General features: G+C 38.2%; 1 long non-coding RNA gene across 1 annotated transcript; it reads right to left on the reverse strand.

Annotated features, from left to right (window-relative positions):
- Window positions 1-3,505: 3,505 nt before the first annotated feature.
- Window positions 3,506-10,658, reverse strand: LOC136177203 (uncharacterized). Its single transcript, XR_010664842.1, has 2 exons — window positions 7,409-10,658; window positions 3,506-5,054 (listed from the first exon to the last, which is right to left on the reverse strand). It is a non-coding gene; the product is annotated as an uncharacterized lncRNA (long non-coding RNA).
- Between the last annotated feature and the right edge of the window lie 15,895 nt (window positions 10,659-26,553).

The raw sequence follows: 26,553 nt of genomic DNA on the forward strand, positions 1-26,553 counted from the left end.
ACCTCAAATACTTGTATCTACATAAAACACAACATGTATTTTAGCTGATGCATCCATGCTCTGTGTAGTTTTTTTTTGCAGTTTTGAGTTTTCATAATAAGTCATCCTACCAAGACAGATTCCACTGATTGTAGATCACATCAGATCCAGGTTTGCTGTGCTAGATTCCTCAAAAGAGAAGGTAAAAAAAGGGCCACTATGTGGTTGAAAGTTTCAAGTTTGTTGTACCTTTAACCTAACCCATCAGTGTCATCCCAGTGGACCAAAAAAAAAACATTGGTTACTCTTCTACTTCATTTCTTAAAAAATAAAAAGTTGGAGGTCATCAAAAAAACATGACATTTTTGGGGCTCTCCTTTCCTCAGCCAGGATAGCTAGAGAAAGGAAATGTCCAAAGAGTCGGGATGACATGCACCAAACAGCGAGTCAAATCTGCGACCAGTGTGACAAGGAGTGTAGCCTCTTTCCATGGGGAACCAGCTCTAATGACTGAGCTAAAACAACAAACACACCATTTTTGTTGGAGTGTCAAAGTTTTTTCATTTACATTTTTGATCACACATATTTTTGGGTGAACACTTTTTCAATCAGGAGTCACCGAGAGTTCAGAGTTCTGGTTTCCACACATGAAAGTGAGTCACTGTGGCGGGGCTTCCCTAAAGTAAAGAGTCCCAAGGTCATCTAAAGGTCGCTCATTGGCATCTGTGATTGTTTTACTTCTTGTTTCAACTGAATTCGACTGGATCACGCAAAGAACGAGCATTTTTTTAGAGCAGAAGTCAAAGTATGCCAATGTGACATGATGTGACAAACCTATTCTACCATTGTCAAATTGTTTTACAAGAACAAAGAGGACCAACCTATTCTGGCAATTACCTCAACAACATAGAAAAAGAGAAGTGGTCTCAATTATTATAAGTTATTTGTAAAAAAAACAAAAAAAAAACATAAACAAACAGAAAACAAGAAATGCTTTCAGTTACATGTAGTTTGTCCATGTTAACCAAGTGGCAATAGCATAGCATTGGCTTTGGGGGAGGGGGCGTCTGACCTAATGAATTGTTTTGCAACATGACATGTAAGTTCTCATCTGAAGAAAAACAGCTTCAGTGTAATTATTTATAGCAGAAAAGAATTGTCACCTCTCCAATATATGTATTTGTCAGTATGTTTGTTAAGAAATGCTTAAATGGTGCTTTTGATGGTGTCAGTGGTGCTTTTAATGTATTTAATATATTAAAATCACAATATATAAAGCACTACTCTATAAGCATGGAAGAAACTCAAAACCGAATCATGGGTTGTTCGACCACTCAATGCATGTCAGGTTGCCAAAACTCTGATAATTGAGCGCTGCAATTTCTGTTTGTTTGAATCAAGTCAGTTTTTTGTTTTTTTTAAGTTTAAGATGTGATCTAGGCCAGGACTCCCTTTATAACTGATTTTTCTTGTGTCAAAAGACATTGTCTTAGTAAAAATAAAGTTCAATTTGAACAGTAAAAAATATGCAAAGTGTCTCACAGTAGGTTGAGCTTCTTAAACAACTAATATGCTGAGGTGTTCAGGTGTTCAGGATTATACAGGATAATATCAAGGGTCCAAACGTAAGTCAAAGATGCAAACTAAGTTTAAAGATGAATAAATACAAGGTGTAAATCCAGTAATTAAAGACAGAACGTCAACGTTTGATGTGGTGACTTTAAGCAAGCGTGTTTTATTTTGCGTGCTACATGAGAGTCCATTGTGTGTGTTAGGTGTGAGCAGGTGTGTGACACTCTTTTCTGTGGGTTGTCTGACATACAGATCATAGCTGCTGGTACACAGCAGGCACTAAAACAAGTCTGCTCTTTGAAAGCAAACCCCGCTGACATTTGATGGAGCTGCAGAGGAAACACTGTCTCCTATGACTTTTCCAATCACAACCAAACTCCACCCATTCAGAGGGGTGTGTGTGTGAGTTTGGGAAGCGAGCTTACCCTGCCTACTATGTGTGTGGTGAAGTGTGTGTGTGTGTGAGTTTGGGAAGCGACCTTACCCTGCCTACTATGTGTGTGAAGTGTGTGTGCTGCCTATTCTCTAAATAACCTGTTGATCCAGTCAAGCTAACACTCAGCCTGAGGACTAACTCGAGACTCCGCTCTTCTTCCTCTTTTTCCTGAATTTCATCTGAGTCACTGTGAGTGTTTTCTCAGCTTTCACACACGTTTCCCGGCATGTCACTGACAGATGGAGCTCATTTCAGCACACTAACAGCTCAGTGTGGTATCCCAGGACTATAAACTGTTCAATCAAGGTTTTACCAAGAAAGGTTTTTCTTCTGATGACCAGGGACATCTGTGAGTACAAAGTTTAAGCTTTTGCTATCTTTTATTCTAGATATCCAGTACTTCTCTTCTGATTCAAATCATGTTAAGAACTAGTTAATGACACCTCTTTAAGGAAGTCTGCATGAATCCACGCTGATCATCTTTCAGGCATCTTTAGCCAAAAGATGTTAATTTTTTAATTTTAATAGGAACTTTCAGTGTTATGATTAGATCTAAACTAGACACAAACTTTTAAAACAGATGTTTTCATTCATTGAGCTGGTAAGAGACAAACTTGGATGGCAGATTTTTGTGACATAACAACCTAAGTCAGAGAGTAAAATATTAAAACCGCATTATTTTAAATACAATTAAGCTATCCTCAAGATATAAAATATCTGATCCTTGTTGTTTAACATTGCCTCTTTAATGGGGAGAACACACACTATTTTAATACCATTAAAACTTAATATAACATTCACATTGAACTTTCACTTGTAGAACATTGTAACGTGGGCAAGGCCTTCATGTGTGGTGTACACCAAGCCTGGATGCTTGACCCCTACTGTAAGGGTATCTGATGGCTCAGGTTTGCTCTCAGGGGGCATTTTGCTGCATGTTTTGGTCCACTAGACCGCTCAGAGAGCATGGGTCAGCCAAACACCCGACTGAGATGCTTAATCTGGTTTTCCTATAATTCCCTGCATGTCTTGTAAAGCCAGCTTGGTAAAATGTTTGACTAAACATGGAACTAAACACTTAATAAATTACAAAAACATGATAATAGCTTGTTAGAGGGAGCAGGGTTTAAAAAGTGTTTTAAAATGCACATGGACTGTTGTGTGGGCTTCACACATCTGTGCGAACTGTTTTCATGTACTCTTTGTAAAAACCTCTTTCCAGCTGGTGACAGTTCATTAAAATGCATTATGTTCCAGATACGGAGGGAGTGTAGCTGAGGTAAAGGGTTAGTTAAGTTAGCACTCACATTAATCTATCATTAATAAATAGGAAAGTAATTTAAGCGATCCCGGTCTGTTTTAGGGGAGAGTGTTCTTTCCAAAGTGTTTTGTTTTTTTTATTGATGTGAAGAACACGATGTCTAAGATATTTAGAGACTAGTGAAGTCAAAGAGTTCCTGTTAGTAAGTTTATAACTTATGTTTTATGGTGAAGTGTTGTTTTATAAAGAGCAAGACGTTAAAACGTTCAGTCAGTTTATCAGACAGAAAAGTACACTTACATGTTTCTGTTAAAATGTCATCCACTTTGTGAACAGTTTGATTTATTTTTGAGCTGCATGCACTTAAATGTTAATCTCACAGGTATTAACAGGAGAGAAATATTCTCAGGAATTTTAATTACCTTGTCTGACCTTACTTAACCTTGAAAATCAATCGTTGTGAGGTTTTATTTTTGCAGCAGCAGTAGTAAGGTAATGTTCTAACACTTGAAAGATAGCTCAATAATGATATGATAACAATCATAAAAATGTGAGGCCGTGATTTTGTGCAGAATTTCGCTTAATCGCGACGTTGCTTTACCTGGCGGTTGCTCTACATTCCATTCAGAATACAGTTCAGAACAAAGAGAAATTGTTTGTATCATCTGTCATCACTTTAAAAAAAAAAGAAAAGACAAAGAAAAACAAACTTGTTTTCAATTGGAGGACACAAGCTGTAAGACAAAAGAAGACAGAACGCTTGCCCAACCGTTGCTCCACTTTTCATTTGTTACCAGGAGTTATTTGGAAAATATCCAGGTGCAGCTTTAATGCTGAAGCCAACAGGAAGCAGTGCGTTAAAGATAATGTGCTTCTTCCTTAGTCTATAAATATGAAAGAGGAAATTTGTCTTCAGCTTTAATGCAGGTCAGAATGGTTTCATTATCAACACATATGGAATCTAAGCATGAAACCTACACGCCTGGCTCTTCTCCATCTCTCCAACACACATTATTAAAGTCACGTTCGTCCTCTTTCTCAAGTTTTTAAAATGCTCAAGTAGTTTTTCTTATCTCTAGTTCACCTGCACTCTTGGATATGCTGTTCTAAGTTCACCTGTGTTTGTTTTGTAGAGTTAAGAGCGTGTTGAGATAACATGACAGGTGTATTGTGCGTGAAAAGATTTATCCTTTTCGCTTATCAATCCCATGGAGAGATAAAAAGAGAGGGCGCAATAAGGAAGGTAGGCTGAGGAATTTAGAGGTAGAAATACCTGGAGAGAAAAAAAAACAATGGTTTGTGGAGGATGAAAGAGTGCAGGGCTTTTGCTGCAGATCTCACTTTTATTGTGTTCTTTTGACGGAGGTTTGAGGGTGAGAACAGGCAGATTCTCGCCTCTCATCACAGGATCAAAACTGGATTCTCCTCACACAGCGCCTCACATGTTCTGTCACGCTTTACGCTGTATATCTTCCTGTGTCAATTTCATCAGGAATGCCTCTCTAATTATGCTTTTTCTCTTCCTTTCCCCTGTATTTCTGTGTGTGATGAAGAGAGCCACCCAGAGAGATCCAAGGAAAAACCTGCCGGAAGAAAAAACCCTCGTCTCAGGAAGAATCATGGACTGAAGACGTGTCTGCAGTTGAATCTGTGTGTCCGTCTGAGTCGTGAATGTGTTTAGCTGTAAGGAAATCATGTCAGCAGTACAGACCTGGGCCTGTTTCCTCCTCTGGATCAGCTTCGCCACGCAGGACAAAACCCCAGGTAAGGACACAAACAAGTCTTTGTGCAGCAGCCTCAACTGATCTGTTAGAAGGGAAATATTCACAGGGAATAAAAGACGGAAGGATTTCTTACCGCACCTGATACACAGATCTAGTCTGAAAGAAGATATGATAAACTGTGCAAGTTGCAATATTGTGGAATTTTCCCTTGTGTAATAGAGAATTGTACCGTATTAGTCAGATGGCTTATTCAAACATTTTCCTTTAAATGCTGACGTCAGGTATGAACTCAGGATGGAAATATTCTCCAACCACAGAAAGTGAAAAAGCAGTGAAACAGCTGGACTTAAAGGGAATGTCTGTCTGGTCTCAATTTAACTGTTCTAACCGTCATCTCTGAGAGCTAAGGTTACAGTTTGTTCAACCACTTGATTACTAACAGCCGAAGAAAAAAAGAAAAAGGAAACCTCAGTGTTTTTTCTAAACCTAACAAAGTCGTTTTAGTTCCTTAACATTGACGAACTGTGACCCACTTTTGGTTTGGGTACCAAAACTACTTGGCTAGTACCACCTGGTACACGGGGAGTTTTTTTTTTAGCTGCAGTGCTGCTGCTGTCAACTAAATCTCTTTAGATGGAGTTTTCCTTTGATAATGGCCATGAAATATCACATGATCACAATTCATGTGTGTTGCAAAGAAAGTAGGCTGGATCTAACTGCTCAAATCTGTTTACATGGTTGCTCAAATAAAAATCAATACTTTTTTGTGACTAACACTAACCAAGTAAGGCATCTGGTAAAGATCATATTTTCTAATCTTAATCTATTAAACTTTCCTGTCAGCAGGAGTTTCGCTGTTTTAAATCTTCTTACTATTTTTGCTCTATTTCTTTGCTAGTTGTTTTTTGCACCAAAACACCAGGTCAAGTTCCTGGTATGTGTAAATGTACTTGAGAATAAAGACTGATTCTGATAGTTTACAGTAACCTAAAGGTGATTTTTACATATCAAGTTAAAAGAACAGAGTTGTGTGAGCACATAACTCATAAGCATTTTTCTAATTTACTTGAGCTAAAAAGACAGATATTAAAACCACAGTGAATATGGATGCTACCTTTAAGTGTTGAAGAAAGTAATAAACAGTTTTTGCTCTTGGACAGAATTCAGGCTTAAAAAGCAGAATTCATTATTGCTTGACTTATTTAAACGTTTTCATTTGCATGACCATACATAGAAGTACTTAAGTGGATTAGATTGAGAGTTTATTTTGTTTAATAGCGGCATGTGGGAAGTTTATGTTCACTCTTTTTCAGCTATCTTGAAGAAACCATGTCTAGTCTGCAGATTTTTTGAAAGCTTAAACGCTTCACTTTCTGCAAGGCCGCGGAAAAGCCGCATCACTGTTTGACATGTGCAAACATCACCTGGCAGTCAGGCAGGTAAACCGGTCGTCTGCGTGGCTATATCGTGCAGGTGTGAGTCACAGGTCTGAGTCATTACTCTGCAGCTGCCAAAGCTTGGATTTACGAGGAGAGGAGAGATGAGAGGAACAGCTGTGAGCATTTGTAGACATAACACAGTGAGAGGAGGGTGCTTAAAGAACCCCTTTGGAGATAGAGTCACAATTAATCCCTCAAATCATTCATCTATTGTGAAGCCAGTAACTGTCACTTTGTCTTACAAACACATGGATGTGAATACGCAGCACACCCACGAACAGAAAAATAAATATATGACACCCTCATGGCACAAAACCAAGGAGCTGATGTGGTTTTGACTCAAGCTGTTTCCACAAGTTGTCCTGAGAGAACCTGTACGAGAAACAACATAATCAACGTCTTATATTAGCATGTGATGAAAGCATTATCATTAAAGTTGTAAGAAGAATTCAAATCAGATGCTTGCAAGCATTTCTAGGAATCCGAGTTTCTGCAGGAATGATCTCAGATGAACACTGCTAACTATGAGATCAAAAAGGCATATTTCACAAAGGCCAAGCACTCAATAAAACATAATCACACATTCTGTTTGTGATATTCATGGACAGGATTTGAAGGGGCAGACGGGGGAGGAGGGTTTCCTCAACATCACGTCTCTGCTTTTTGCAGATGATATGGTTTTAATGGCTTCTTCAGGCCAGGACCTCCAGCAAGCATCTGGGTGGTTTGTAGCTGAATGCGAAGCTGGGATGAGGATCAGCACCTCCTTCAAGTGAAGGAGTTCAAGTATCTCTGGGTCTCAGTGAGTGTAAAAAGGATCGTGAGTTTCTCTGATTGGTGCAGCGTCAGCAGTGTTGCAAGCGCTGTTGTGGTGAAGATGGAGTTGATTTATGTTCTAACCTTTATCTATGGTTATGAGCTTTGGGCAGTTACTGAAAGAATAAGATCGTGGATACAAGTAAAAAGGAGTTTCCTCAGGAGGATGACTGGGCTTAACCTTAGAGATAGGGTCAGGAGCTCAGACATCCAGAGGGATCAGGATGCCTTCCAGTCACCTCCTAGTGCCTTTCCAAGCGCATCCAAATCAGAGGAGACCCTGGGGTAGACCCAGAGTTCACTGGAAGGGTTACATATGCCATCTGGCCTCGGAACAACTCGGAATCCCCCAGAAGGAGCTGGAAAACCTTGCTGGAGTGAGGGACGTCTGAGTTGACTTGATTAGCCTGTTGCCACCATGACTCCTCCCTGGATAAGTAGAAGGAGATGGATGGATGAAAAGAATACAGAATTAGTATATTATTTCAAAACGTAAGATTCCCACCGTTAATATGAAGCAAGCGAAAAATGTTCACTTTGAAAGTGTAGTGAATAAAGTTGTTAAGTTAGGTGTTTTGCCTTGGACAGCTTGTAAAACATGCACATTTGTTACTTGGAAAATATGAAGGTTGCTTTCAAGTTCAACTCGAGGACAGAAGGAAATAAATCCAATACTCAGTTTCAGACCCCAAGAGCCAGCAAGAAATATGAGTAAGAAACCTGTTTAATAAATCATTCTGACAGCAGGCTCCTTTCCTCACCTTTTGCAATGACAGCTGGAGTTAAACACCTGCCTATGAGGACTAATGGGATGTGGTCAAAGGTGCTTAAACATGCTTAAAGGATCGGTTCAAAAATGTCTGAAAACCGTCTTAAAACAATAGTCAGGTGTCCACTTTAACATTCAAACAGGTTTCGCTTGTTGAAATCCTTCACCCCCTTACAAGCTTGTCCAAAGCAAGTGGTATTTCTTGTTTTGTGCAAAATAATTCCATTGTGAAAATAAGTCAACTTCAACGAAAAGCTGTTGTAGAAAACAGACTGAAGACTGAGAGTAGTCTCGTCCAAGCTTTAAGCTATGGCTCCTTATAAAGAAGTGGAATAGTCCCCCTTGGTTGGAATAGGGATACTGCCTCTTGTGAAGGAGTTCAAGTAGATGCGGCGCCAGTAGTAATGGAGGCGTTTGACGAACAGTTGTAGTACAGAGGGAGCAGCGCTGGAAAAAAAAGGTCTTTACAGTTACCACTCATGTTTGACAATCCAACTCTTACCTGATCATTATAGAACAAGACCACGTATATGACGGGCTTAAACAAATTTCCTCTATAGGTGGCTGGAATTAGTCTTTGAGATATCTTAAGGCACCCAATTTCATGAGAGGAGCCAGCTGGTGTTTTTCAGGGGTAATCAGGATGTCACCAGAGCACCTTTCTGTTTATGTCCTCTGGGGTTACTTCCAAATAATAGGAGACGAGTAGGATGGATAAGGATAAAACTGGAGGTAAAAGCATATCGTGCCTGACCTGGGAACGCTTTAGGATCTCCATGTAGGGGCTGAAAACATGCTGGATCAGATGGATGTCTGGGCTAACTTGCTTAGCTTGCTCCCAGTGTCACCCAACCCCATAATGCTTGATAAGCATTTAGAAAAACTATATTTGCTGTTTTCAAACATTAAGGTCTTCAAAGGGATTTAATGCCAAGGAGGGGATAGTCACAGAAAGGAAATCAAAATGTATTAAAAGATGCAACACTATGCTCTTAATGTATTAATTAAATTTGGCTAAAATTGAAAAAAACAAACTGTACTACAGGCAAACCTTGTCCTTTAGCTAGCCTCCTAGAGCGACAGTATTATTATTGTGTGCTCAAAGAGAGATGAATAATTATTAAATGTGCATGTTAAATGTTTATTTAATGCAAACAGCTTTCAATCACAATTCTAAAAACTAGAATAAGCATCAGAAATTGACAATTTCTCCTCTAAAAGTTGCTTGTACTAGATACAGTACTGACGCTTCTTAGTTTCAGAACAAAACTGAACTCTACATCAACGCCGTGTTGATTTACACAGTGATCTCAATTCAAACATTGGTTGACTGCTATTTCATGTTGACAAAAGGAGGTTGGCGTGTAGGAACTAGAGAGTTTGGGGAAGTTTCACCCACTTGTATTTCTCAAGAATTATAGGTTTAATTTCCTACTTTGAGTAAACGTCATAGTTATCTATTCGTCATTGTTGAGCGTTAAGCCACTCCTCCACTCTTAATGTGAAGCAATAAAGGGAAGTCGATCAGATGTGTCATTATGTGCCTGCTGGGAAATACTTTGATTTTTCCTCATTCTTCATCCTTTTTTTCCCAAAATGTTCTTCACAAGATATCTTCAGTGTTAATTATTCACCTCACCAAGAGGATGTTAAGGTAACATAAGTTGATGTCATTGATACTAGTCAGTGCAATACCCAAGAGAGACTGCTACTGTAGCCAAACTGGGTAATCCTTTTCTATAATAAGACTTCATTTTAAACATCTGTATAATGTAAATAAAATAATCACTTTTATCACTATAGTTTGCATCCCTCAACAGCTGTTCCTGAATTTGCTTCATCCTGAGATCCCAGTATTATAATGCAATGCATTCCTTTTGATTGCAGTGCCAGAAATAGTGGATTAAAATGATAAAATCTTAAGCTAGAATGTCTTGCTGGGTGTGGCCATCTAGAAGCGTCGCTCACTTTGTTCAAAAGTAGTCTGAGCCAACTAAAGGCAACATACCAACATCACAAAGGTTTCAGCGGTGATGTTGATGTAACAGCAGTTACAATTAAGACTCCTTCTGAACCGTTTCCTCTTACGTCGAGGGCTTTAGTATAATAACAATGTTTTAAAATAATTTAATAATTTGCCTTCATGAAAAATCGATTGGCTAATATGTCCCACAGTGAAACATTATCAGCTGAGGCTCATTAATCCTTTAGCCTTTTTTTAAGGAACTGCATAATACTAAAAATAAATAAATAAAAACATAAGTATAATAAAAACTAAAGTATGTACCTACAAAAAAGAATGACTTGATTGTCAATGGATGTCAAGGTTTAGCATCGTCAAGTCAATTGACAAGTTGTCTTTGTATCAATAGTATGGCATCAATTATTAGCCTTTAAACACACAACTTGTTTAACTGAAAATCAATTCTTCTTCTCTGCTGCACAACAGGAGCTTACAGTAATAAGCAAATTGCACTGTTTTGCATCTGACACTGGCGACTGCTTTAGGGCAGGGAAGAAGAACTGATTTCTAGTGATGACATGTTATCAGCAAGAACATCACGATATTCACTCTTCTCAATAAACAGGAGTAACTTAGACCAAGTGAATTTCATCTCAATTCATGCAAAGAAAGTCACAGCACTCTCCCCTTCATATTTCAGATGTCGCTGTGACGTGTGCCATCTCGGAGGAGTGCGTGCTCCCCTGCAGCTTTGAGCCAGGGAGCAAGGAGACCATTAAGTGGTACAAACAGGACGTTGTTGTTTACAAGTTTGAGCAGGACAATGATGACGACGACGACGATGGTGATGACGATAGCAGCGAAGACCACTTTGAGCATGAGCAGCTTGTAGGTCGCGCCTCCATTTTCCCCCACCTGATATCCCTTGGGAATGCCACACTCGTACTTAGAAGGACTAATCCAAAGGACAGGGGCACGTACAGGTGTCACGTGCACACCTCTGAGGGCGAGCACAATGCAAAGGTCATTGTGAAGGTTGAAGGTGAGTTTTTTAATGTGACTTTATGCAAGAGTGCTTTAAGAAATCTTTATGTTGTTTACACTGATTCACTTTCTGTCCAGTTCATTTCGTGGTGTATGAAAAGTAAAACTAATAAAAAGGTTTTGTAGACTTCTAAACACAAAGCGGACCAATCACAGAATGTTAAAGAGTAGATACAGATACATCTGAAGGTTTCCTTCATTCAGACATCTGAAAAATGTTGAAACTTAACTCTTACTTTACTATCCCCTGTTATTGTTTATGAAATCTTAGCACAGCATCATCCACACCATGAGAGTGGATGGAGCGTCAAGACCTAATATTAATTTTGATTGCTTAAAGGAACTTTATGAAAAGCACTTTTAAGAAGGTTTTCTTTTAAATTGCTTTTTCAATTCAGAAACTTATAGCAGCCAATTTTTGGATAGGCTTTACGTCTGATATGTTTCAAGTCAAGTGGAGCGATATCACTGGGGAAATCCCAATTAGACGTTTACATCCAGTGGAGTGGTCGTCCATGGGCAAAGCAGTGATGCTGCAGGGGTCTATTTCGGCTACTCTTGGGGTATTTTTAGAGTCTGATGGGAATAATATAGTATGAGCTACAATGGCATAGCAATCATTAAACATTACATCCATTGCTTTGAGACCAAATAGATGCATCCTAGGTAACCTTGCATGTGCATGCTAACTGCTGTGATAGGGATAGAACAGCATTTTGTTACTTACCACAAATTTATTGGATGATTAATGAATAAAAACGTTAATTTCGCATTTTTACCATTTGACAACATACTTTAGAGAATTTTAAGAAATGATTTTGTGAGACCGTTTGTGCTCATAAATGGTTGTGTTAACAGAGCTCTTCTGTTATCTGCATCAGAATGACGTGACCCACTGCAAGGCTATATTAGGCCTGGCATTTGGAGTCTATCATCAGGGGCTGCCGGGAAACATTTGAGCATGCTGTGAGTGTCTTTGTCTGTGTGTGTATGTGTGTGTGTGTATGTGTAGCGCCCATCCGAGCCCTGTCTCTGGAGTTAACGAGGCTCAGCGGCTATGAGGAGATGAAGTGCACGGCTCGTGATGTCTTCCCGGCTCCACGTGTAACCTGGACAACCGAACCCCAGACTTTCGAGGACCTCCGACCAGTCACACGCATACAGTCAGACAAACAGGGGCTGTACATGGTGGACAGCCGCCTCAGGAGGTTAAAAGGACAACCTGACCTCATCTACATCTGTAGAGTCACGACTTCCTACGGTGGCCCAGCATGGACCGCCTCACTCAGGGAAAGAGGTACACAAACACTCTATTTTTAATGACGAAGTATGAGGTCCCTCTCAACCATATTTGACATTACTTTTATTGGGTTGTATGAATTTAAAGAGTATTTCAATCAAACAATAATTTAGAACGCAACAAAATTCTGAAACTGCAGTATTCATGTGTCGTAATCTGGAAGGATTTAGGATTTCCTGACAACCCCTGACTTTGTGACTTTTTTTGCTCTCAACCAGAAATCAAAGGAAGTCAGGGGAGAGACCTGACCATCCCCTGCTTTGCCCCTCCTTACCTGAACAACCCCTTGCTCCACTGGACTTTCACCAACAGTGAGGACCCCTCCAACATCTTTACCTATGACAGCCATTCCGGGAACAGCGTCTCCTCGCCGCCATGGGAAAACCACGTTGCGCTGGATGGCATGGTTATGTTCGGAGACGGCTCCCTGCGCCTGATGGACCCCAAGCACACGGAACACACGGGAAGCTACATATGTGTGTTCTCTGTGCCGTTCAGCACTCACACCGAACGCACTGTTGTCACCATCGACGGTACTCCGGGTAAGATTACAAACACAAAAAAAAAATCATGAACATGACAACATGGTCTGTGTGGTTTCATTACTGGGACACATCAAAGAACACAGCTTGGATTCTTTATTTTAGTCGTTGTCAACAAAGGCTGAATTGTCTCCATGGTGCCTTCATGCACTGAGACTCTGCACAGGGATTTAGCAGGTTGACATGTATTTTACACTACGTTGATCAGTTTTCTTTAGATCTTTGACTCATACGCACCCTGAACTCTGGGGGATGATCCAAAGGGATCACAGATCAGCTGTGATCCCATACTACACATGAAAAAAAAAGCCTCTTTATGAGACACCAAAACATCTTCTGAGTTTTTGCCAACCAGTGAATTTGAATCGACCACTTCTTTCTCTCTCCCTCGTGGCAACATTTGGGGAAAAATATGTCTAAAAATCTGCTGTTGTTTTAAGTTTTGGTACTTTTGCGATACTAGTGATCATTAATGAAATCAGAGATCGTATCATTGAAGAACACATGATATCAAAAAGTATTAAAAACATTATTATTTTAAAAGGTTTATTAAAACTACATTGTATATGAATTATTCAACAAAAGTATTTAAGTGTGTTTATTGGTTGCTTATTTGTATGTACCTGTGTGCAGTTGACCGAAGTAGTTCAGCGAAGGTGTCTCATTGGTGGATTGTGGGTCTCGTCATCGCATTGCTGGTCCTCGCTCTGGCTGGCATTCTCGCCTTCAAGAAGCTAAAAGGTAAAGATGGATTCAAGCTGATATGGACATTTAATGAGAAAAAGAAAACAGCTTGACTTGAATTTAAATCCAATCAAAATGATGTTCATTCACATAGATTACAATTGGGGAAGGGCAGAAATTCTCTGGTACTTCTGTTTTGGTCTTAAATGTTTGTTTGACCTTTTATGAACTAAATGTGTGGATATATATGTACGTCACTATGTGAAAATAACTTTGTCATTTTGGTCTTGGTAGAAGATGATTTATATTAAAAACAGCTCATCCTTGCTCTTAATGTGATTTGTTTGTTGATGTAGACCAACATCACTGTGATAGGAAGTGTTTCAGTTGACCTCATACAAAGATTAAATATAACATCATATTGAACATTAAAGGTTCATTTGATCACATAACTTCAGGCAAACATTGTGTAACCCTTAGAATAAGGGAAACATTCTTTGTTTAAAGTATTAGTAATATCAGAAAAAAGGACTTTAGTTATCAAAAGTAAAAATAGTTAATATACTACAAAGGAAACTATTTTATTGATTTATTATGACCAACGCATCAATTTGTCATTTATCAGTATTTTAAAAGCATCAAAGAAGCACAGAAATGTTTTTAAAAAGTCAAAAGTAGCACAAATACTGTATTATATACTGTATTTGTAGTATTTATAATATTAACTTTCTATCACCATAAATGTACAGTAAGGACATTACAGAAACTTTAAGCCATGAATACATTTAAAAAGTGCATTGAGGGTCCGTATCGATGGACAAATTAGTCCAAATGAAAATGAGAAGTGTGGTTTATTTGGTGAAAGACTGATTAAAGCAAAACTCACTGCAGAAATGAACTATTTAATGATAATAAAAATCTTGCTGAATCAAATTCATGATAATGTGTGTCTCTGAATAAGAATAAAATAAACGAAGAGTCATCTGTCCTCACTCAGTGTGTGTGTTCAGAAAAGTCTGTTTGTATGAAACAGATAGTTTCTTTTTGCAATGAGAATAAAATATATCTTTCATTTTCCATCTGTGTGCAAATTCACACTCTGTGAAAGGCTACATTTACATTACACACATCCAAACTACTCCTCAAACAGGTTTTCTGAAAAGTAGAACAGACATGAGGAAGTGAACTCACAAAAACTATAGAAGTTATTCATTACACCTGTCATAACACACCCACACTCGTCACACCAGTCACAACTGATTGGATCTGAGTCATGCTGGATATATTCTTTGGTAATGTAAGCCATCTTCAGATCAGGTTTTAGAACTAAATCACATTTTGAAGTCCATGTGAGATTTTTCAAATTCTGTTTCTGATTTACATCACCAGTCTCGTCTCTGTTCACAGGAGGAAACTCAAAAGACAGAAACGACCCAGAAGAAGTGACAGAGCTGCGTTTAGTTAAAGGTCAGTCTTCAAAATAATTAATATATAACATGTACTACCAACTTTTAACACCAGGTGGAGCTACAGATCAACTCTTCTGATATGTTCCCATGAAAGGTTTCCTTCACTCTTGTGTAAAAAACTTTTTTTCAGAACCACCTTAAGCATTAACTGATTTGCACAAAAGGATTGGTTTTCTGATCGATTTCTTGGAGTTCTCTTTCCTGTCATCCTCAATTATTTCTTCTTCCTTACAGACTCGGCAGCCGACAGTCACCTGAACGACAGCAGCCCTTTGAATGTAGGCGGCACAAACGGACAAACAGGCCTGCAGAGTGATGCTTCGTTAACATGAGAACCAACAACCTGGAAAAAACGATAACTAACGAACTACTAACAAAACAAAAACGCACACAGATACACACTGACTAGGAACTAACGGCTTCTTAGAAACAGGATGTTTCTTTAAGAGCAATTTCTTTTAAATTATTAAAGTATACACTTAAGACTGCTACTTTGTCGGAAAAAAAACATGCACTCAAAAAACTGAAAGGCTAAATGCTTTAAATGTTGCCATGAAGGGTTGGTGCACTGTGTTGGTGCAGCTATGACCCAGCTGGTTTTTAAGACACTCTTTTTCAGAAATGTTTCTCCTGAGGAACTCCAAAAATGGTTCCTGCTGATTCTAAAATAATTTTTCCACCACAGGAGTCACCGAGGAATTATGTTAGGAACATAATCTGCGTTTTGACCTGAGGAGAAATGTTTGAATTTAGTTCCTCGCCCTGAAAAACTGTGCCTGGCCCTGGAACTACAGCGGCGGATCATAGAAATACTAGTTTGACGTTTAACCACATGCACTTTAAGCACAAGGAGAAACCATCGGAGACGGACAACCGGCAGTCTCACATCCCATCATTTGCTAACCATTTTAGCACGCGCCATTGATACCAGAGCAGAGATTAACCTGCTAATAACGAAACAACAGTGACTGGAGATAGGCTCCCATTATGTTTGGTGGAAGGCAAGGCTCCCCTGAGCTGATGGGGTTTGTAAAGCCGGAGTACAAACCACCATCATGGCAAAACAACAGCTACGAGAGTGTCTGAAGAAAACAGCAGAATTCAGGGCTTACTTGCCACGTGTCGGTGACTGGTGTATAGTTTTCACCACACAGTCATATGTTACCATCACTTGTCTTTACATTCAGAAATGGGATTTAAAGACAAGAGTTCCTACAGACATGCAATACTGATAAGGACACCACAAAAAACATAGTGGACCACGACAAAATCAGCGATAGAGGAGTGGGGCGTGTTGGAGATGGGTCTGAGAGGTCCAGGCCCAATGATTTTATATATATATATAATTTGCGAGTAATCACTCATGCATAAGGTAAAGTGAGATCAAAAATGACCAAAAATCCCCATTTGTACTATGGTACAGTAAAGTACAGTAAATGGTACCGTATTTTGTTCACCAAAGTTACTTAAAGGGAATGGAAAACTAGCCAAGCTAGCGAACTTGCTAACTCTGCTCATAACATTGTTAGCTTGGTGTTCTAAAGAAATCATAAGTAAAGCACTGAAATGATAAAGATAACTTTTATATTCCATTAAATGAGGTATCAAAAAAAGTGAATGGTGTTACTCATGTAGCTTTTTTGACTGTCTGTCCCCTAAAATGGTGGATAGTGTAACGACAGCTTCATGTTGGTCAACAGTACAACTGTGAGCAGCATGGACTTACTGAGTTTATCAACAAGGTTTCTACATAGGAAGAGAGTTTTCACTGGACGCCACCTGGACGAAGGGATGATAATGTTGCTGTGTTTATTGTTTAAAGTTTTTTGTTCTAGACTCTCAAGGTTCTTCAGATAAAACGGCAGTGGACTATTTGTCTGTGTTTTTGACCCTGAAGTTAATCAGACCTCATCAACACTTGGGGGGAAAAGAGTCATAGGAAAATCACAAGAGGGCTCAGAGCTAAAACATTGCATCACAAAGCGTGAGAATGCCTTGTTTAAAAGTTTAAATTGTATACGTGTACATTTTATGACGTTTCAAAGCAGGTGATGTTTTCTTTCTGAAGTTTGAAGTGGAAGTTAAATATTCTTGTTACTAGTCAGGAGTCAGCGATTAGCTCCAGGATTTTGCGTGGATTAATAACTGACTTTATGTCCTACTAACTACATTGTCATGCTTCATTTGAAACTTCACTGATAAAAATGAACAAAGGCCAAACTGTGTCCTGTCTGGATTAAGAAAAAACAAATGAGACAGTGAATCACAGAAAAATAGTTTATTTTTGACTTGGAGAGATTGATGTTTAACCTGCTGTTAAAAAATGACAGGGACTCATGTCAATGTAATCAAAAGCAGATTACAATAGTTTCTGCTTCTCTCACAAACAGCCGTCAAGTTGACTTGCTCCCTGATTAATACTTGATCGCTTTCACAAATGTGTCACAGATAATGTAATGCTATTAAAAAGACTTGTAACTGGAGGTTTGTGTCTCTTTTTAAATCTCAGTCAACACAATCTTGTCCAAGGTCCAGCTGTTTTATATCAAATAATATGAAGACCTAGCTAACAGTTTTGTGAGCTAGATATTCTCCAATTCACCTTTGGTTCACCTTCAACAATGGTGAATTGGAAAGTCAATTATAAGCCTTTTTGTCCAAATTCTGTATCTGATTAGAACTTTTTCAAGTCCAATTTCTGTGGCTGGTTCAGAGTTCTACTCACACCACACAGAAATTCAGAACAAAGCTGTACAGTTTTCTCCGACCACTTTTTCTGTCCGGCAGGATTTTCAGGGTTACAGGAAACACCATGTCAGATAAAGGTGTTGGCAGGGCTTGGAGCTTGGATATCTCTGAATTATTCTCTTTCTCTTTCTCTCTTCCTATTTTAGGAGGCTGGCCGAAGAAATAGGTAAATAATTTCTGATCTAACTTTGGTACAAAGTGCACACACACACCTCACAGACACAGTCATGCTCTAAAGATAGCCTGTTAGAAACCTGGTATGTTGTTCGACAAGTTCAGCCCTGGTGTAGTCCTAACTCACTTTGGACTTACATACTTTTTATTTTCGGGACACTACAGCATTGACGAAGGAATATTAGAGAAGGGGGATGGCTGTGGATAAACACATGTTTTTGGTGGTCCTGATTACTCTGGGGACCTTTAACAGAGGAGGTGAGTAAGAGTTCAGTCTGTCTGATTTTTTTTCCATTCTAAACTTAGATCACAGTGGACACGACAGTTTCAGAAAAATAAAAAGAAACACAATGTGTCAAGACATATGATTAAATCTAGAGGATCAGGCAACATAAAATCACAAAACAACACATTTTCTAATTTTTCCCAATTACACTCAGATATTTTTAGTGTTATGTGCCGAAGTTTACAGATACTATCTGACTAAACATTGGCTGGCAACTTATTGTAATAGACTTTTATTCAGTTTGTTTCCTCAAATGTTTTGAAAACCAAATTAATTGAAAAATAAAGTTTAGTTCAAATGTAAAGTTTATATTTATCTGGACTGTAGTGTGTAAAAAAATCACAGCTAAGGCATAAACAAATAAATCTGTATGCGATGCAACAGTTCACATTTTGAACTTTAGAAGTGACAAAGTCCACAGTATGTTAGTTAATAAGAAATAGAAACACCTCTTGTCTTGTGACTTTTTATTTTTGTTTTTATTTACTTATTTATTGTTCTTTCTGTCTCTGAACCTTAGGGGGAGTGAGTTTTTTTTTTTTTCATTGTTTATGTTCTGTACTATGGATGTGTGTATGCTGTGTGTGTCTGTTCAAAAATGTGAAAACCAGAAAATAAAGTATAAAAAAATCCAAAAGAAAGAGAAACACGACTCTAACTAAAAATCTAAATACACAGCTGGCAAACACTGTAATGACAGTTATTTCAAGTATGTGAGGCTGGTTTCTTGAAGAACTGGCTTGATGACATTCCCAGGCAGAGCACTCATGGTGATGCTGTTTGACCAGGAAGTCAACACTGATTTTCCGTCATATTGTCTCACATGTTCTGCATCTCTATTCTTCAAATAGTGACTGTTTTTGTCTTATATTTTCAAAATTTCAAACCAGGTTTATCCCATAATTAACCCTTGATATATGTTTCTTTTTCTGATGTTTTACAGATACTGAAGTGTGTATTTTAAAGGAGAGTTGCATCTTACCCTGCAGTTTTAAACAAGGTGATGAAGTACTGGTCCACTGGAACCAGATAAAGGGAAACACTCTTGTCCACTCCTACTTTTATAATAAGGACCAGTTTGGACGTCAGGACCAGAGCTTCAAAGGCAGGACATCGCTGTTTCAAGACCAGATCTCCAAAGGAAACGCCTCACTCAGGCTGACAGGGGTGAAGCTTGAAGACCAGGGCAGATACAAGTGCTACACCAGCACCACCAACGGCAACAAGGAGTCATTTGTTGACCTAAACTTGGAAGGTATGACATCCATGGTTGATGCAGAAACATCAAACAACAGCAAGAATTGCCTTGTATTCAGATCAACCACAACATTATGACCACATGTGCAATCTAGTGCAATCAAAATCAGGTCTACCATAAGTTCTTCTTTAAAAAGCTTCTACATTGGTTGACATGGTCAGACAGGTGAACATTTTACTTTCTATTTATAATTGAGGTCATACTAGGTGGTGTTGGTGTAATGGAGTGCATTATATTTAAATATGTTCCTAAAATTTGGTCCCCACTTGAATGTTAATTGGGTGGTCAAAATATTTGAAAATATTTAATTTAACTCAGCACCACTACCTGCTATGACTTCAGTATTATAAACAAAGTACAATTATCACCTTTCTGACCATGTCGGCAAAAACTGAAAATGTAGAAGCTTCTTAAAAGTAGAAATTATGGTTGAACTGTTTTATTGGATTGCAATAGATCATTATCTTTTGACTGATTGGTGTATATTTACATTGCAATAACTACTGTAGTCAACCTAAATGATCATTTAAACTTCATTCTGGCTGTACATGTCCTGCACACACACCTTTGCCTTCATTTAGTAGGACTGGATGTTTAAATCTAATGATGTACCAGAATGGTTTCAAATTTGATGTTTTCTAACAATTTGATGTTTTCTCTCTGTGACAATAAATCATAACTTTAATATTTAGCATGAACCTTAGCTTGACATTCAAAAAGCTGATATGTTGCTAGATATAGTAAACATTGATACTTATGGCTAGCTCTGAAAAGGAAAACTTCCAAGTTTAAGATAACCATCACCTGGCCTGTTACACAGTGAAGTTGAGTAGACTAGTTTGTTAATCTGTTTTGACATTTTTCTACGAACCTGTTTGTTTTTTTGGAGCGGCAACATAAGTAACAAAGAGACTAACAGGACCGCTATAAAGAAAGTATTTTACATCATAAATGTATTGAGTTCTATCACAGACTAAATGCTAAATACACAACATGGATTTAGTGAAACCTTATTTTCTCCATGCCACAATCTGTAGAGCTCTGTAAGATAAAACAAACATAAGTAGTGAATAACCTTCCACACCCAGCTACAGGAAACTGATACCATTTTAATGGAAGGCTGTGTTGAAGGTCATCTGGGTGATAAGGACGCTTGTCCAGTAAATGTGGTCTCTGAGCTTGTGGGAAATTAACAGTGATAGTTAGAAAAGAACTGAAAATAATCAACAGCTTTCAGTGAGGAAATAGTTTTTTTAATATCTGTGTTTCCTCACTTGTTGAATACTGTAAAACTACAATTCAAACTAAAAAAAAAGAATTGACAAAATTGACTGTGCATGGAAGAACAAGCATTTGCACAAACAAAGCTTAAATCTTTTGTTATTTATATTTGTGTAATGGAATGTAATATTATGGAAATACTGCCGGATGGAAGGCAGTAAAAAGTATGATTAGCACATGATTGTTTTATTTGGCATGATGGGAGAACAAAGTCCTGTTGTAAATGTTGCTACTTTCATTCAGTTATAAATGAATGTTCTCTTTCCCTTGACATTATATTAACTCTTAACTTATATTAACTTAGTTTTCTGGTAAAGACAGAACAAGAAAATTGACAGATTGCTTTTGTCTAAGACATAAAAATTCAAACTTTCAATAGTTTTCAAAAATGGAATAAAAAATGAGTAGCAGAAGAACAGAATCTTAATCAATTCAATGTAAGTCTAAAAAGCTCCCAAAGAGACCTGAATGAGTCATCACCAGGTCTCCCACATCACAATTTTAAATACATGTTCCAAAATGTTTATTTTTTTCACAGCTCCACCCAGTAAAGTTGGAATTCAGCAGGTAGGAAACAGAATCACCTGCAGCTCAGAGGAGATCTACCCTCAGCCTGAGCTCACCTGGTCCTCCAGTCCTCCAACCAATCTGACTGTAGCAGACACACCAACTGTCCATCAGAAAGAGAAGCTCTACAGCATCAATAGCTCTCTGATAGTTCAAGTCGGTGTGATTGATCTGGACTACAGCTGCACCATCAGCGCTGGCAGAAACAAGAGGAGAGCAACTTTGTTTAAACCAGGTACGTGTTTCAAAGAAAACTTCTGGTCACTGCATGGGGTCCTTCAGGCTGCCTTAAACAGCTGATATGAAAAGTTCACATTGACATCAACAAAATCCTTACAAATAAACTTTGTCATTGTGTGTAATTCTTGTGTTTTGTCTTTCAGCTTCCATCAATATTTCAGACACTAAAACCACAATCCCCTGCACTTCTTCAAACACTCACTTTAAAAGCCTCATTTGGACATTCAACTACAGTCAAAACATCCTGATCCAGACCTCCGCCAAAGTCCCCTTTAAAGTTTCAGAGGAGTGGAGGAAGCACGTGAAGGATGTGTCTGAGTCAGGAAGCCTCGTGTTACAAGACTTAACATCACATCAGGAGGGAATATACACATGTGAACATAGTACTGCTGAAGAGACTCATGAAAGGAGCACAGCGTTGAGGATAGAAGAAAGTCAAAGTAAGTAGCACCTCTACAAAAGAACAGTTCATCTGAATATCTGGTTACTTGGTTATATTACAGCTCCTGCAGTCCACATGTTCAAGTGTCCTCAAAGAAGACACTGAATCTCAAAATGCCCCTGATGGCATAGCTTTGAGCGAGAGAAAGATGAATGAACTGAATCTTTTTTCTTTTTCAGGCACTCCTGATGTTGCAGGAATTACAGTTGGGGTTATAGTCCTTGTAATGGTTGTATTAGCCATTTGCATCTTCTTCATATATAAGAGGTTTAAAAAGGTAAATAACACTACTACAACTACCTCTTCTACTAAAAATTAAGTACCTGTTGTTTGTACTAATGCTGATGTCTTGTGAACTCAGAAAAGAAAAGGTGATGAAAACAACAGAGAACTACCAGCAACTGGAAACCTATTAATGTAAGTGGAAGTGAAGAATAATGAATGGTAGAAAAAATAAGATAAGTAAATGAAGTGAGGATATAAGCAAGAACAAATCCCTAAAAATAAATGTTGTCATGCTATGGTAGTTAATGTTTTCTACAGAAGTCATTTATGATGAAAAAGAATACATGCTGGTTGTTTGAGCTCGATGTTCTTCAGAACTTGATTCTGTTCAATTTTGTTTGCAGGGAAAATGGTGAACGAAAAAATAATACATTTCTAGACCGTGGAACAACAACAGTCAGCCATGATGAAGAACAAGACCACAGTTGATGAATGTACGCAAATATTTATTAGAGTAAGTGGTATCAAATGAACAGTTGCTAAAAGGATCCCGAACGAAGGATTTAACATCGGGATGTATGAATGTGCTGGGATTAGATGAACAAAAAGTTCCCACATGAGTGGGTACATGTCTAACAGCAAATATGTCAAGTGTTGCTGTTGGTCTGGGGACAGACACTTGGTTTTAAAGGTCTCTGCTGGATTAAAGTTGGTTGCAAGATGCAACTGGTTTCTTGGTTTCATTTCTACATTTCCCTGATGCCCAGCCACCACCATCGGACTGTGTTGTCCCTCAACCACCGCCGTCCTCATTCATGCACGGCCTGCTCCGACCTCCACCTCAGCAGCAAGGAAGTGTGGACAACAGGAACATGAGGAATACAAAGAAGAAACCCTTCCTGCATCTTATCCCATAAACTCTTTTATGAAGTGCCTCGAGATAACACTTGCTATGAATTAGCACTATACAAATAATGATTGATTGATGACTGATTTATAGAGAGCAATTGCACCACGGGAGTGGAAAAAAAACAGCTTTGATAGAGCTTTTCAGTCTCACTCAGTGCACAATACTGATTAAACAACGTGAAAGCTAAATCTGGTTTGAATTGTTGCATGAAAGTGAGCAGGAAGATATGTTTGATGATGGAGAATAGTTTTCATGCAATTAATTGAAGTGATGACAAAGAGACAAATGTTTTTATGAAAAACTGTGTTCATGAGTTTTATTTTATGAAAGCATATTTACTTAAATCTGTGTTGGTAGTCATTTTTTATGTTTGATAAAGATGATGAAGTGATTTTTTTTAACAAGGGGTTTGAAAACATTGTGTATTTGTGAAACGTGCAGAGCCAGCGTAAAAATAAATAAAGTACAAGTGCACCTTAACCTGTGCAGGAAGGTTCAAATCTACTCCTTCTACATATATTTATTTGATAAAATAAAATGTTTAAAACTATAGAATTAAGCTCGTATTTGTTCATTCCATAACCTGGTATCAACCCTTTTCAGTAAAGACATGGTTGTTTCTAATATATCCACCTGTTTCACTTTCATATACATATCCTTAAGGTGGAGCTGCCTCCTGAGTCCTGAACTTGAAATTCCTACTTGGATTTACGGGAAAGGTATTTTTAGCACAAGGGACTGGTCTATAAACAGAAAATGCCTTTCTGTCAGTGTTTGGATGGGATTATCAAAACACCTGTTGGATAGTCATTAACTAAACCCAAAGGTGACACCTGCTGGAGAAATTTGTGTCTTACACTTAACAACTCCTAAACATGGCTCTGTAGTCTATATAAGACAGAGGGATAATGGACATTCATATCTGGCCAGGAATCAGGTTTTCCGTATTTCATTAATGTTTTTTTATTTTTACTTTAGCTTTGGTTGACTGTAAAAAGATCACTCTGTGTTTGTCGAAACTGTTTGTAGTCAGTCACACGTCAGCGGCATGTATTCACAGTGAGGTCACTCCATTGGCACAGGATTGGCTGAGGAGTTATAGGCCTACTACTTGGAGAACATCGCCAAGACAGAATTACTGAAAACCAGAGACGCCCCTTTTCAGCTTAATTAAAGAAGTCTACTACTTCCTATTGGTTCCTGTCAACAGTAGGTGCTTTGTTTGTAAATGCTGGATTAATCCTGTCCGACAGTAAATAAATACAGCTATGCAGTACTAACCCTTTGGTAATAACCATAGACTGTAAATATTGGTAATAACACAACATTTAAATATTTATTTTCATGTTCTATTTTTGAGGCAGTGTGCTTTTCTTTCCTTTTAAAAAAAATTAAAAATATATTTTACCTCCTGTAAAGCAGTGACGATGTTCAGGTATCATGAACCAGGAGAAACAAACAAGCCAGCTGTCAGGGCCAGATAGGGCTGAAGTCATCATCATTAGAGTCCACTTCCTGAAATGTAATATGTATTTTGTCAAAACAAATGTAGAGCTAGACAGCAACACTGTTTATAGTATTGTCTGGCAGTGGTCACATACATTTCTGCTATAAACTTAATCTAGCAGTTTACAAAAATGAATAGGCTATGTGTAACCTGAAGGCAGGTACAGCAGGATTCTCTGAAAAATTACCCACATTACACGTGAACAGAGAACACTTTTACCACCACAAAATGTAAAGATAAATTCAAATTATAATACTACTACATACTATCTGTATATCTGCTGATTAATTTAAGATCTTGCTTACTGCCTGAGCATAAAAAAACACTGTTTAAGTCAAAGTGAACGGTATGATCTCAAAGTCTGAAATTGGAATCTGTCAAAAATAATTACTCAAGACAACACTAATAAATTGTGCTAACAGTTTTATCACATCAGATTTACCTACATTTCTAATGTTACTCGCCAAAGTTAACCTACACCTGATCCAACTGGTTTGCTCCCAGCAGATCAACATATCCCAGACCAGCATATACATTAAAAATAAAATTTTCTTTGTTCATCACGGTCTGCTTCCTTTAATTATAATCACACCATTGTTTTTCCATTCCAAAAGCTCCTATCTAAGCTTTAAGTTAAGTGACTCATTGATATTTTAAAACACTTTCTTGCGTACCTCTTCAGACGACTTTAGGCCAAGTTTGACCGACATCAATGGTTGAGCTGAATTCCTGTGTGCTAGCAATAGCCTTAACCTTTAAACAGGTTCAGCACAAGAAAACTCTTCATAATTTAAGGTGAAACGTTGAAACCTAACCACAAACTTGGTAGACATAATAACGATACTTACTACTTTCACCAGGCTCCGATTGACTTCAAATCACTATTAATGGGGTCAGCCCCTATGGTCCCACAGCCCAATGTTCCTACATTTCTAAGAATTTGTTTTTCACTGAAAATGAGGCCCTATGTTCCCACATTTCTACATTTTTTCTCAAAATTAGGCCCTATGTTCCCACATTTCTACATTTTTTAAACAAAGAGATGGGCGCACCAGATTTTTTTAAAAGCTACTGTGTTCTTCACCGGAATCATCACCTGTGAGGTTTAAAGTAGCTTTTAACACAGACTCAGAATACAGAATAGGCTTTTGCTGTTGGATGGATATTCTCCCACTGGGAGGAGCACGTGAACAGCAAGTGAACAGCCAGGTCAGGAGAATATCTGCTTGGTACCAAACAAAGTCACACCAAGTATTCCAAACATTTCCTGTTTCCAGGCATTGTGTAATCCTTTCCTCCCTGAGAGTAGGCTAATTTACAAATCTAAGGCAAGTCAGCTCATGTGGGAGTGTCTCTTTCTGCTGCAATGACCTCTCTCCCGTAGGCTACACATAGACTGTAAATATTAGCGGTGCGGAAAGAAGAGTACGACGTATCAAAGAAGATGAGTGGGATAAAACGTGTCACGTTTTTTTATGTTCTTTTTTATCTAAAAGGATTTGCAAAAGGAGGTGAGTGAGGCTTTGTTATTTCAGCGTAAACATAAACCAGAGATTGAACTTTGTATACAGGAACGTTTGAATAAAGTTCTGTTGGTTTTCATGCAATGTTTGGCTGAACAGAGCTATGCCAAAGTTTATGAAGACTGGCCTAATTCATTCCTAGCAGTTTTAAGCAAGAGTATGAAACATTTGCTAAAACAAGATGGACTCTAATCTTTTCTGTGAAGTTCAACTTTAACACACATCTGTGATATATTTGAACTAATATGAGCAACAAAGCTGTCTTCTTCTGGGGGGAAATGTCAAGTGACTGCCACCTTTATTAAAAATCTGGAGCTGCTAACATAAGGTTGTTGGTTCTGTGCGGTGATTCAACACATTATGGAGAAGAAAGTGTATGACAGCAGAACAAATC

Source organism: Labrus bergylta, chromosome 20 (genome assembly GCF_963930695.1).
Source record: "Labrus bergylta chromosome 20, fLabBer1.1, whole genome shotgun sequence".
In the NCBI taxonomy this organism is placed as follows: Eukaryota; Metazoa; Chordata; class Actinopteri; order Labriformes; family Labridae; genus Labrus; species Labrus bergylta.